This window comes from Lepisma saccharinum, chromosome 7 (assembly GCF_977018435.1).
Source record: "Lepisma saccharinum chromosome 7, izLepSacc3.1, whole genome shotgun sequence".
Classification (NCBI taxonomy): domain Eukaryota; kingdom Metazoa; phylum Arthropoda; class Insecta; order Zygentoma; family Lepismatidae; genus Lepisma; species Lepisma saccharinum.
In genome coordinates this window covers 37,972,415-37,985,187 of record NC_139235.1, presented here as the reverse complement: position 1 = coordinate 37,985,187, position 12,773 = coordinate 37,972,415, and positions in this window count along the sequence as shown.

The following is a 12,773-nucleotide window of genomic DNA, read 5'->3' as shown; positions in this document are numbered from 1 at the left end:
TCGTCTATTTTGAAGGACGTTCTTAATTATACGCGGTTCTCTCTTATTTTGAAGGACGTTCTTAATTATACGCGGTTCTCTCTTCTTTCGTCTATTTTGAAGGACGTTCTTAATTATACGCGGTTCTCTCTTATTTTGAAGGACGTTCTTAATTATACGCGGTTCTCTCTTATTTTGAAGGACGTTCTTAATTATACGCGGTTCTCTCTTCTTTCGTCTATTTTGAAGGACGTTCTTAATTATACGCGGTTCTCTCTACTTTCGTCTATTTTGAAGGACGTTCTTAATTATACGCGGTTCTCTCTTCTTTCGTCTATTTTGAAGGACGTTCTTAATTATACGCGGTTCTCTCTTCTTTCGTCTATTTTGAAGGACGTTCTTAATTATACGCGGTTCTCTCTTCTTTCGTCTATTTTGAAGGACGTTCTTAATTATACGCGGTTCTCTCTTCTTTCGTCTATTTTGAAGGACGTTCTTAATTATACGCGGTTCTCTCTTCTTTCGTCTATTTTGAAGGACGTTCTTAATTATACGCGGTTCTCTCTACTTTCGTCTATTTTGAAGGACGTTCTTAATTATACGCGGTTCTCTCTTCTTTCGTCTATTTTGAAGGACGTTCTGAATTATACGCGGTGCTCTCTTCTTTCGTCTATTTTGAAGGACGTTCTTAATTATACGCGGTTCTCTCTTCTTTCGTCTATTTTGAAGGACGTTCTTAATTATACGCGGTGCTCTCTTCTTTCGTCTATTTTGAAGGACGTTCTTAATTATAGACGAGTTTCCCTTCTTTGTCTTTTTTAAACGACGTTCTCTTCTTCAACAAATCTTGGAATTGTGATTCTGAACAGCAGATGGAGTTTTATCACATTAGATGGTGATTTTTATTTCTTTTTTTCTTTTTTGCAATATCAGGAACATATTTGGATGTAACCTGCATTATATAAGAAGTTTAAATCACATGTTACTACTACACGTTACTGATTTAATGATATACATGGTAAACAAAAGTTACATGCATACAATTTAAAATTTGAAACATAATTAAGTTATCAATAGAATTAGGCATTTTTGGCACAGTTGATATATTCCATTTTGTTTGATGGGGTGTAAGGAGTGACACATCCTCAAGACACGCAAATGTCAATCTCCCTTCCACGTATTATACCACGGAGCTGAACTGCATTTTGTAGACTAGGGAGGCTCTGACATATAGACTCACAGCCAGAGTAATCCTCTGTTGGGCTCGTGCTGTATTGTCCATTTATGTTTGTGATTATTTCCCTCATCCATCTCACTGTAACACCATTCATCCTTACCTTCGCAATTTGCTACAGTTGGCAGAAAAGCGAAGTGAAATATAACAAATCAATCCAAATAATTTAAATGAATCATTTTCTTTGATCAAGTAGTAAGAGTATATTATTTCGCATATCAATAAATTAGGCTTTATTAACTTTTTCTTTTTTAGATGCAACCGTTTTTTCATAATTTCCGAATGAAGTAATACATATCGTAATTGTAACGAACAAGGTCTTTTTTGTTTTAGAATAATTTTCATAGAGAAATATTGATAACTCTCATATAAAGGTACCTGTATTTTTTTTATAATTTTAAAATGATATTTAATAATAATCTATAGTCGTAAGCTATAGTTCGACATTGAAATCTCCTTGTTTGAGAATATTGTTTTGCGTTACTAACGTGTGTATTTAAATGTTATTTGCATTGTTTTTCTCTTTTCATCAAGTTAATTTCTGTTGTTTTTTTTATATTTTGGTGAATTATATCTCTGTTCCTTACTTTGTACTACTTTTTAACATTCTATAAATTTAGGCGTAATATATCACAGTTTTAAAATTGTACCAAAAGAAGTGGACACCGGGGCAATTATCTCGTCGATTTGCCCATCCAAACTTTTTATTAATTACTTAATTTTGGTACTTAGCAAGTCTTTCGAGAGGGGTGTCCAGCCCCTTGGACCCCTTTCTCAATACGTCCTTGCCTAGTAAAACTGATATGAACACAGATAAAACGCCTATCATGAAAAAAAACTTCAATCGGAAATAAATAGGAGTTGCTATGGTGATTTCAGGGAGGAAATTATACAGGGAGGTTATTTCAGTCGTTTACCGTCAGACCGTCGGCCGCCGAACGGCTCCTTCATGCAGCAGGTCCCGGTAATTTACTTACTGGAAGTCCGTAACAGAAACCGCTTGCTTTGTAATGTTTCTACTTTTCACAATTACAGTTACAATTACAATTGAAATAAGCACGTACCTTGTCTCAAGGATGCTGCAAAAGGTGTCCTCCCAAACACAAATATTTCTGGCACCTTATTTCTTACATGTAATCTTAGATTAGACATCGCTACTTTATCCTCAGTTGTCGCGACAGCGCCGGCAACTTATCGGGGGTCGGGGGAGTTATCAGCCGCGAGAGGGCGCTTCATGCTGAACGAACGCGACACCTGTCGCCAGTGATGCCAACCGTAGGGACATGTCCCTACGCATAGGGACTTTTCACTATATTTCACCCGCGTAGGGACAGATTTTACCAAATAAGGGAAAACGTAGGGACTTTTTTCAATCTTAGAAAATAACATTTTATTGTGCAAAGGTGCAAAGCTTACTCGCAAGTCAGTTGCACTTTCTTCGTGCTCGGTTTGGAATGAATGGATTAGTTTATCTGGATACTTAGAGAGGAGGAGAAATAAGAACTAACCAACAAATCTCCATCAGAATTTTGAAACATGTTATCGGTTACCAAGAACTTTCAAGGCAAGTTCTTTTTTGAAAACATTTCCACTCTCGCGAAAATAGTGCTAACATTGCCACATTCTAACGCGGAAACGGAAAGAATATTTTCAATGTTAAGTGATACAAAAACAAAAAAAGATAAATTAAATGGTACCAGAAATGTTCAAGACTGCAGTAAATACAGAATCACCAACATCTATCTCTTCACAGCAGCAGCATGTATGACTTCAAATAACATAATCAACAGTAAACGACTCAACGTTATTCATTAGGGGTGTACGGGATCCCGAAAAGAAATGACTTCCCGACTTTTCGGCAGTCGGGAAATACCGAATGGTCACTTTAAAAAGTCGTTAATTCTCGACGTTTTCTGCATTGTAAGTTTCTGGAACTTATCGGAAATTGTAAGTTTTTATTCCAGAAATGCAAAAACAATCACTTAAAGTGAAAAGCATTTTTTTTCGTCCTTAATGTCGGTATTTAAAAAAATTCCCGTCCCGACCCAAAACATTCTGTCCCGCACACCCCTATTATTCATTAAGGCAAGAATTTACAATACCAGACCATTCTGTAATTTCTATGCTACGTCTTATACTCACGAAATAATTAGTCGTGATGATTTATCTGAAGTTTATATGTTGGGGTGAGGTGAAAAAATTGTTCATTAACGTGTAGAAGTTGTAAAATAAGCTTTTCAATTCTCGCAATGATTCTCCGTATACAAGTATGGTAGCCATATTTGTTGATATGAACAATTGACGACGTTCGCAATTAGTTATGCTGTCTACAGCGTTGCCACACTGTTGATTTCATACTTGGAGAGCATGGATCGTGTAAGAATGGCGGAAGAGAACAGTAAAAATGTTGTTAACGTTGTACAGATTATTAGTTGGAGTGTACAGGAGGATTGCCGTGGGCTAATTAATAAACTTATGGATTTCGGTATATTGCCCAAAGAAGGTGCTTACATGTGACAGCGACAATCACGATGTAGAAGAACATGGGGAGTGTGGACTGATTTGATTACAGGTACGTTTGGCAATAGTGCATCGATCGTAAAATTGCAGGATACGAAAATGGCGTCTTCGAAGATGAACGTTTGCCGTTAAAGTGCTACGAAAATAAGATTTTTTTATCGGTTCGTAATCACAATTAGCGCAAAACCATTCACGGATAGCCCCACTGACCATACTCGGTAAGGTTAGGTTAAGTTAGGTTAGGCAAGGCAAACATAGTTAAAATTTGGGGTCGAAAAACCATGCACGGGTAGCCCCACAAACCATTGACGGATAGCCCCACGAACCATTCAGGTAAGGTTAGGTTAGGTTAGGATAGGCAAACATAGTTAAAATTTGGGGTCGTAGTAATATCAGGAATGTATATTTCGTTTTTGAAGTATTGGAAACACAAAATCTTCCAGTAAATAATGAGCAATCGTGCCGATCGCGGACTACTCACTTTCACTTATTTTGCAATTTCTACACGTGACCCCAAATTTTAACTTCAACTTCATGATTAGGAGGCCTCAATTAGTGATTATGCGAAATATTACAAAAAACGGGGAGGGGTCCTGTATTTTAAATTCGTTCCTTCATTAATTGTGGAAGCACCGAGCAGAAAGATTTGGTAAGTAAATGTGTATACTTTATCTTCTATTTTGCATGCTCATGAGGTGTTGTTTTTTTTAGTCGCTTTACTTGGCGTAGGGACATTTGGTCAGTTGTAGGGATATTGCCGAAAAATGGTTAGCAACACTGTCGGCTACCAGACGTAGTGAGTGTACCGTACCCTCATGTTCACTTCTGTTTGCGTTTATCAGTACGCGTGTTTTTAATACTGTGTTATTGAGTTAGTGCTATTCAGTGCTAGTGCTTTATTGTGTGTTAATTGTTATTCATTCATTAGTTATGCCGCTATACAAATATAGTCTAGAACAAAGAGTTTTTATGTACGATAATTACGTGAAAACGAATTCTTGCAGAAAAGTGGTCAGGCAATTACGAGAGACAGGATCTCTTGAACCTAAGAAACGTGTTGTATTGCTGTTGAAGGAGGTCATTTTCAACATCTCTTATAACACAGGAGGTTAGTGATCATCAATATTATTACTTTTAAATATAATTTTACGCTTTCGGTTTGCTTCATGCGCCGGAATGCTGTCTTCCCTTTCTGTCAACTGAGAATAAAGTAGCGAAGTCTAATCTAAGATTAGATGTCAGAAATAAGATGCCAGGAATATTTGTGTTTAGGACGACACCTTTTCCAGCATCCTTGCGACAAGGTACGTGCTTATTTCAATTGTAATTGTAACTGTAATTATGAAAAGTGGAAACATTATAAAACAAGCGGTTTCTGTTACGGACTTCCTGAACGCAATTTGCCGGGACCTGTTGCATGAAGGGGCTGCTCGGCGGCCGACGGTCTGACGGTAAACGACTGAAATAACCTCCCTGTATAAGTGATGCAAAGGCCACATAATGAAACGTGAGCATGTGACTTTGAGTCACAAAGCTGAAAATTAAAGTCTCATCAGAGACATATTGACCATAGAGCAAGTGGACATTTGCCTCCTGGAGCCCAACTAATGTCTCCTTTCCAGGTTCTTTTGAACTTTGTACAAGTCATAAGAGTAAAAGTATAGTTACAAGATCAAGTATACAACTAGGGCTAGGACGTTGATGACCTTATTTGTCTCAAAAATGACCTGTAGAATGACTTTAAATTATTAAAAAATTACCTAAAATAATTTTCGCTCTTAAAATGAAAGCTTGATTTTTTAAATATTTTACAAGAGCGTAGTTGAATACATCGATGGCATATGATGAATTGACTGCTAATGCTCTTGATTCTTGTCTCCAGAAGATTGTGAAGAATTTGTTAAAACCTGAGTTGCTTGGTGATTTACACTACCGAAAAAAATAAAAGCAATTAAGTGCTAATGTGTTTTTTTTATTTTTAATTCATTGTTACACAAAATACACAGCAAAGTTTTTCTGTATAACTCAGAGTGGATCTTGTATGATACAGTGGTCGCTCAGTATTACTGTGCATTTGTGTGTCAAGTCCATCAGATTATCATTTTTTCATGTTGTGATTATGTTTACTTCAAAACCACAGATTAAACCTATAAAATAGTGTCCACCAAGGGAAACTCAAGTAGGCTTTACCAAAGTGTTTTAAGTTGATTCAGTAGCGAAATTCGTAGAAAAATGCTACAGTTCGTCCGCCATGGTTTAATGAGTTGCGTTTCGTCCGAGTCTGGCTGATGATGAGTCACACCTTGACTAACCGGTGGCACCGGAGGGTGCAAGGCATTTTGGTCTTATTTGGATCAGTGCTTTCAAGGGGAACACATCTATTCGTAAGATGGAGTTTACAACCAAAAGGGGTCAACCGAGTTTGATATGTAATGGGTACCGGTACACAAAGAACAGGGAGAATCCGTCTGGAGAAGTTGTGTGGTGTGTTGCGAGACCATGTCGTGGAAAAGTTATTACCAACAACAGTGAATTAATTAAAGAAGAGAGTGTGTTCCTGATGTGGCCAGCATTGACGTGCACAAAGCTTGTCGCAGGCGAAGACGAGCGCTCGCGAGGAGACCGACACATCGATTTCACAGGTAGGAATATGCTTTCTTTGTAAAGTTTCTTACGATTACAATAAGGTATTACAATTACAATTAACTACTGTTTTTGTGGGTTTTCTTTTTAGATCTATGACGAAAAATTTAAAGACCTCCAGCAGACAGGATATGTATTGGTGACTAGGATACCTCAGAATGTAAGAATGAAGCTGAATTTAGTAGGGGTAAAAAGGAAGAAGAAATATGTCTCGATGGACAACAGAATTTTAAGAGGCACTGAAGCAGTTAGGTCAGGAGACATAGCCAAATTTATAAGAAATATCTCTTTCATTATCCAAATGGATTAAAATACCTTGAGATTATAGTTTATTATTAACATGTTATCTATATTTATATAAATTAACTGACAAAGCAACAGCCGCTAAAATTGAAGTAAATAATTATATCAAGCATTTTGTGTAACACATTATAAATGCCAAAGCGCAAGCTGTAATTTAATTTTCGGACTAGGCCTTAAATTTTTAAACATTCTAAAAATATCTTAAAATATCTATGGATTATCCGTAGGATAATCGCGTATGGATTAACGCACTGTAAACCTAAGCAATGAACAATAGGTTTTAAAGCTTCATTAAACACTATTAGGATTGTAGCCCTCGGACGAAACGCTACTAGTTCAGGTAACCGTAAGCTGACTGTTCCTGGACTTCGGACGAAACGCTACTCCACGTTTTAAGTTTACTGAAGGAAAAGTAAATTTACCTTATTTTTTATGAATGGCGTACTTGCTAAAAATACCGTGTTAGGAAATTTAAATATAAAAGTTTTGCTAGCAAATGCATTTAAAATTCATGAAACAACAGGGAGAGAGAGAAGGAGCAAAACTGAAACCTCAAAAGTGATTACAAATGAAACAACAACAGCCAAAAATGATAAAAAATGACGTATAAGCAAAAAAGACCGAAAAATGAAAAAAAAGCAAAATATAAACAATGTTTTTCTGGTCCTAAGAGGAAAACTGACTACTGTCTGTTTAGTGTTGGCTTCAAGGCCCAGAAAAAAAGATTATTTCTTTTCAACATCTGAGCCATAATAGAATCCTACGTCAACATTGACCACAAATAATATAATAAAACGAGCACAATTCAATACACTATCTCCGTGTCGCTTACAACTGCAGGCTAGCTGAGCTAGTTGAGCCCATTTAGGTTAGATGGCAGCAATGTACAGACGAACAAAATAACGACCACTTTAACCTCACTGCTTAGCGACTAGCAGCAATTTAAGGAAAAACAAAATGCGATAAGAAGACGACCTTGAGCCGCCGATCCTGGTGGAACAAGGAATAGAACTTTCTGTTCTACATCTTACACACTGAGATATCACATTACAACACTTCGATTCCTTACTGTGCATAAAGTGGACTTAAGACACCAACCCAATCAATCAAAACTTTGATTGGTGTCAATGCCTATATTTTCCAGTTCTGTAACCAAGTTCACATGGAATAATCAACATTCTCTTGAATTTGCCGACCTTCGTGACGGAGCTGTTAGCACAGCACGTTACGATGCCATGGGGCCGTGATTCTAATTCCGATTTGGGCACGAGTCTTCTTTGTGAGTGTCACTTCATCAGTTTCATCATATCATCACTCATCCCCTTCTTCGTGATTAGCCAAAAGTATTAGAAAGGCAAAGTAAAATAAACCTAATGAATCAATCCCTGAGAAATGTCCATTGACATAAATAGCCAAATATTTAACAGATCCAAAATGCATCTCTCTGCATAGTTCTTGTCAGAAGCCTCTATGACCAACTAGCACAATGCACAACTAGAAACACTTCCAATAGGGAATCGAACCTGGAACGTTACTGGAAAAATCAGATTCCTTATCTATCGAGAACACATGCTTCTAATTGAATCGTATTGTAGAATAACACATTTGAACCCACCTGTTTCCTGGAAAGACTCCAAATTACCACTGAGAACATTCAAAACTTAATGACACTATGTATTACTGTCAAGGCATCTCACGTAGCATTGTTACCATGGAACCATTAATTGTATGTATTGTCCGGTCCATTGTTGTATTTTATTTGGGGTAGAGGATCGCAGATTAGTGAGGATTCTGAATGGCGAATTCGTAAAAATATGTGAAAGGACACACATAATGAAGAGCCTTACTCAGGATTCGAACCTAGGACCCTTTGGCTTCTTAGTACTAACACTGGCGTGTGATGAAGCAATCAGCAATAAAATTTCAATTTCCAAATGAGTATAAAAGAACGTACTATTTAAACTCATTTTACAGAAAGCTGCCCATTTTGAATGAAAGTGAACAGCAGAGTTCAAGGTCAAGAAGAGGGGTGGTAAGTTCTTCAAACTGCCTGTCGTTATCAACTGCTCCTGCAGAGAATTAAGCCTCGACGGCCCTGGAAGGGCCTTGACCTATCTGCAGACTGCCAGTCTCCCTCCTACAATCCTACATAGACGTTTAGAGATCTTCAACCGGTAACGGGGTGACGTGGGGTCAGTACGTCGAATCCTCAGCCACCTTTAGGTAAAATATTAAATTGTCAAATTTATCTTTGATCGTGTACGGGTGTAATTTGAGACCTTTCTAGATTTCCAATATGAACGCTGCTCAACGACTTTCAATTGTCGATTTTATTGGATCATGAATGCTCTTTTTCTATAACAATTGAATCGTATAAAAACGGTTTTACACAGTGAACCATTTCAATGTTTGTGAAGAATTTGGATTAACGTTGTGATGATGAAGAAGATAAAAACAAAATTGTATCACCTGTGGTAGTGTATCAGGTGTAATAATAATAAAAGGTTTTATCAAATTTGTGATTGATTTAGCATGTAGGCTACACAAGATGTCATACGCCCGTCACATTATACAGCCCTTATCAACTACCAAATGATAGCAGGTCCGCGGATTAAAAGAAAATTGGTCTGAATTAAAACGTCATAATCTCTTCTAGATAAATTCTTTGTCTTGGCTAAAACCAAATATTTCTGAAGCAAAGACAAATACTTGAAGGCCTTCTCGATGTCATAGTGTTAATGTCGTCGCTTTGTAATCAACAGGTCTCGTAGGAAAGGGACACAGATGTCACATCCCACCTTAAACTGTAGGTTCAGTCCCGATCAACCTTACTGTGCATAAAGTGGACTTAAAACACCAAATCAATCAATCAAATAAATCTTGAATGTATTGTTAGTAGTATAAAAGTACATATTATAAACTCGATAAAGTATGAGCCCCCCTCAAGCAGATTTGGCTACACTTAAAACTAGCTCAACATGCCCATATGAGCTTTTTGCTCAAGTGTGGAACCCTGTCTAATCCAAGATTTTTGTAAAAATGCCCTCGGGAATTTCTCGTGAAAGTATGACCCCCCTCAGATTGATTTGCCTACACTTACAAAAGCTACATCTGTGAGATTGTTGTCCATAAGCTTGTCAAAAATATGCCCCTCTTGATATTTTTTTTGGCTACACCTAAAATTAAGCCACCCTCACCCACACCCACCCACACCCACACATATTTACTTCCGGTTTAAGTTTAATTGGGCACCAGGCTCAACTTGCATATCTAGTACTAAGACAATGTAATATGCAGAAATCTTCTAGAATTGCTCTGTAACTCTCTCATTTCTTACATCATAAATATATGATTTTTCACCTATAAGAATAACACTACATATGGTGTCATCAGGGAGTGTATCGTGGAATTCACAGATAATTTTAATGTTTGTCCTGTCATTAACCACAACTTGTTTCCTTTTTGAAGTGTTGATGACAAACATGGGTCTCTGTATTTTGAATTCATCTGGTGTGTAATACATGTCTGTATTGCCAGTAGTGACCCTTTTGTATGCTGTAAATGCTTCATATAATTTAAGAAAATCATCCTTGGACATGTCTAAATTATAATTTTCTCTAGGGAACACCTCATTTCTGCCATTTTTAAGATATATGTTCTTGATGTTGCAGTTATCAAATTTACTTGAATTTTTTTCCTGATTATTGTTTCTTCCAGTCTGAAACAGAACCACCACAAAATCCGGCATGTCATATTGTATACTGGAGAATGAATTTGTAGCATCAAACTCATAATAGGTACCAGTGGCAGGCTTCTGTACACATTGATATGTATAAAATTGTAAAGGAATCTGTGGATTTTTTAGGATATCAGCTTTGTATTTAAGAGCATAACTGGCTTCATATTCAACAACTGGAATTCTTAGCTCCATAGTCTGAATAATGCACTTGCCTTCATCAGGTAGGGTATTAGGCAGAGCTTCCCCTGTAGAGTTTAATGTGCTGTACCTCATCAAAGCATTATTATCATTGGCAGCTCTTCTAAATGTAATTCTTAAACCACCCTTCCACATAATATCTTTGTAATCTGAGAAGAATCCTGGCAACAGGCGCATAGGGAACAGCACTGTGTGGCTTTTAGATATAATTTTATCACCAGCCTCAAATCCACCTATTTTGTAGTAAGAAGCCTCGGTTTTGGATAATTTTAGTGTGGCCAAAGCTGTGGAGGTAATCCCGGGGTAATCCACTCTGTTTATAACAACACCATGTTTTCTGATCTCAATTTCAGAGAACAGATGTGGCACAAAATTATCCACCAATCTTATATTTGTGTTTGCCGGATAATCGGTACCATCGAGCTTTACAACATCAAATTTGATGTATAGATCTGCTCTGTGGGGGTGTATAAAGCCATCCCCTACATCAAGATCAACCTCAATCTCTGTGTTGGCTTGATTTAAATTTGCAAAGGTCCTCCTATTTGGGGGGAATGATTGTAGCTCATAACTCTCAATATTTTCCATTTTTTTTGTATGTATTTTTATTTAAATATTAATCTCTATGATTGCAGTTGTTGTGGCTCCAGCAAAATCAACTAATTCTTCTTTTTCATTAGTGACCATCAACTCAATGTAATCTATTCTATTATGGCACACAGGAAAATATAATGTTGGTGATGGAGTATAGATGATGGGCTCCATAAATTCATTGTTAGGTTTGAATGTTGCAATAATCCCAGTTTGTTTGTGAGTGCCTATGCCATTTGATTTGGTGATCATACCCTCGGCCACATTACAGTGAATATTTAGAGTCTCTATGGCTAAGAATTTAGGTATATTAATAGCAGTGTGTTTAATGGCTGCTTCAAGTTTTGTGTTGTTCTCAAAGCCTAACAGCTCTCCTATAGTACCCAGATCCACTGTTTCTGTAGCAGATACAATTTCTACTCTGTGAGTGACAGAATTTTGAGTTAATACTATACCTCTGGGTAATTGAGCATTTAGAGTGGACAGATTATACTGCCCTGGAGTGATGACAATTTTTTGATCCCCTACTGCAATTGTGTTGTTGTGGTGTGTGATATTAGGGATCAAGTACATGCCATAAAATGCTCTGAGAGCTATTGTTTTGGGATACACTATATCATCATGTAATCTGAGCTTCAATATTGAATTTTGGCTGGTGAGATGGAATACCCCCATGATGTTTTAAATACCACAAGGCTTTTTGAAAATTTTCAATTGATGGTTTATTTATTTGAGACAGATATCTAAGAACAGATAAACACAGATGTCTACAATTAACATCTTTGAAGTTTTGAACACGGGCATTATTGTAATAAAGATTAGCTGATTTTAGATATTTTACTAAATTTTCAGGTGGAACACCTCCGAATGAATCAAACACAAATGCCTCATCTTTTAAATATTTAAGATAACAAATCCAGTGAGTGCCCTGATTTTTAAACTTATCCAAATTAACTATGCCACACTCTTTGTTGAGTGGTTGTTCTGGCAAAGAATCAGACATGTACACACCTCTAAAATTTTTGATGCCCAGTGGCTTGATTAAAGCTTCAATATCTTGGTTTGTAAGCGGCTCTTGTTTTTTTTAAACTTATTCATGGCTCTCTTAACACCTTTGCCTTGTTTCTCTATGGCCAGGTTATGGCGCTTCAATTGATCTAATTCTGCCCTATTCTTCTTGGCATCTATTACTGTTTTTGCTATGGCAGCTGATCCCCCAGCCAAGCTCCCAACAGCCCCAAGTGCTGCTAAGATGGCCGGGATAGTAAATATAAATCCACCCACATGTGATTTTTTTCTAGATTGCTGTAATTTTTTTTAATTGGGGGTGGTAAGCAACAATTTCATACCATGGTCCTTGGCAATACAATAATTTTTTTTTTCTTGCGCTGCTTTTTGGTTAAAAGACTGTCAATAGTTTTAAGAGATTTAAGACCTGCATAAGGTATCTGATACATAACAACCTTGGCCTTCATCCTAGGTTTATTATATACATATTCACAACCCCCACCCCAGTTTTTGTTTGGTGTTCATAGCTATGGTGGTCCCCAATGCTGCTATTCTCTC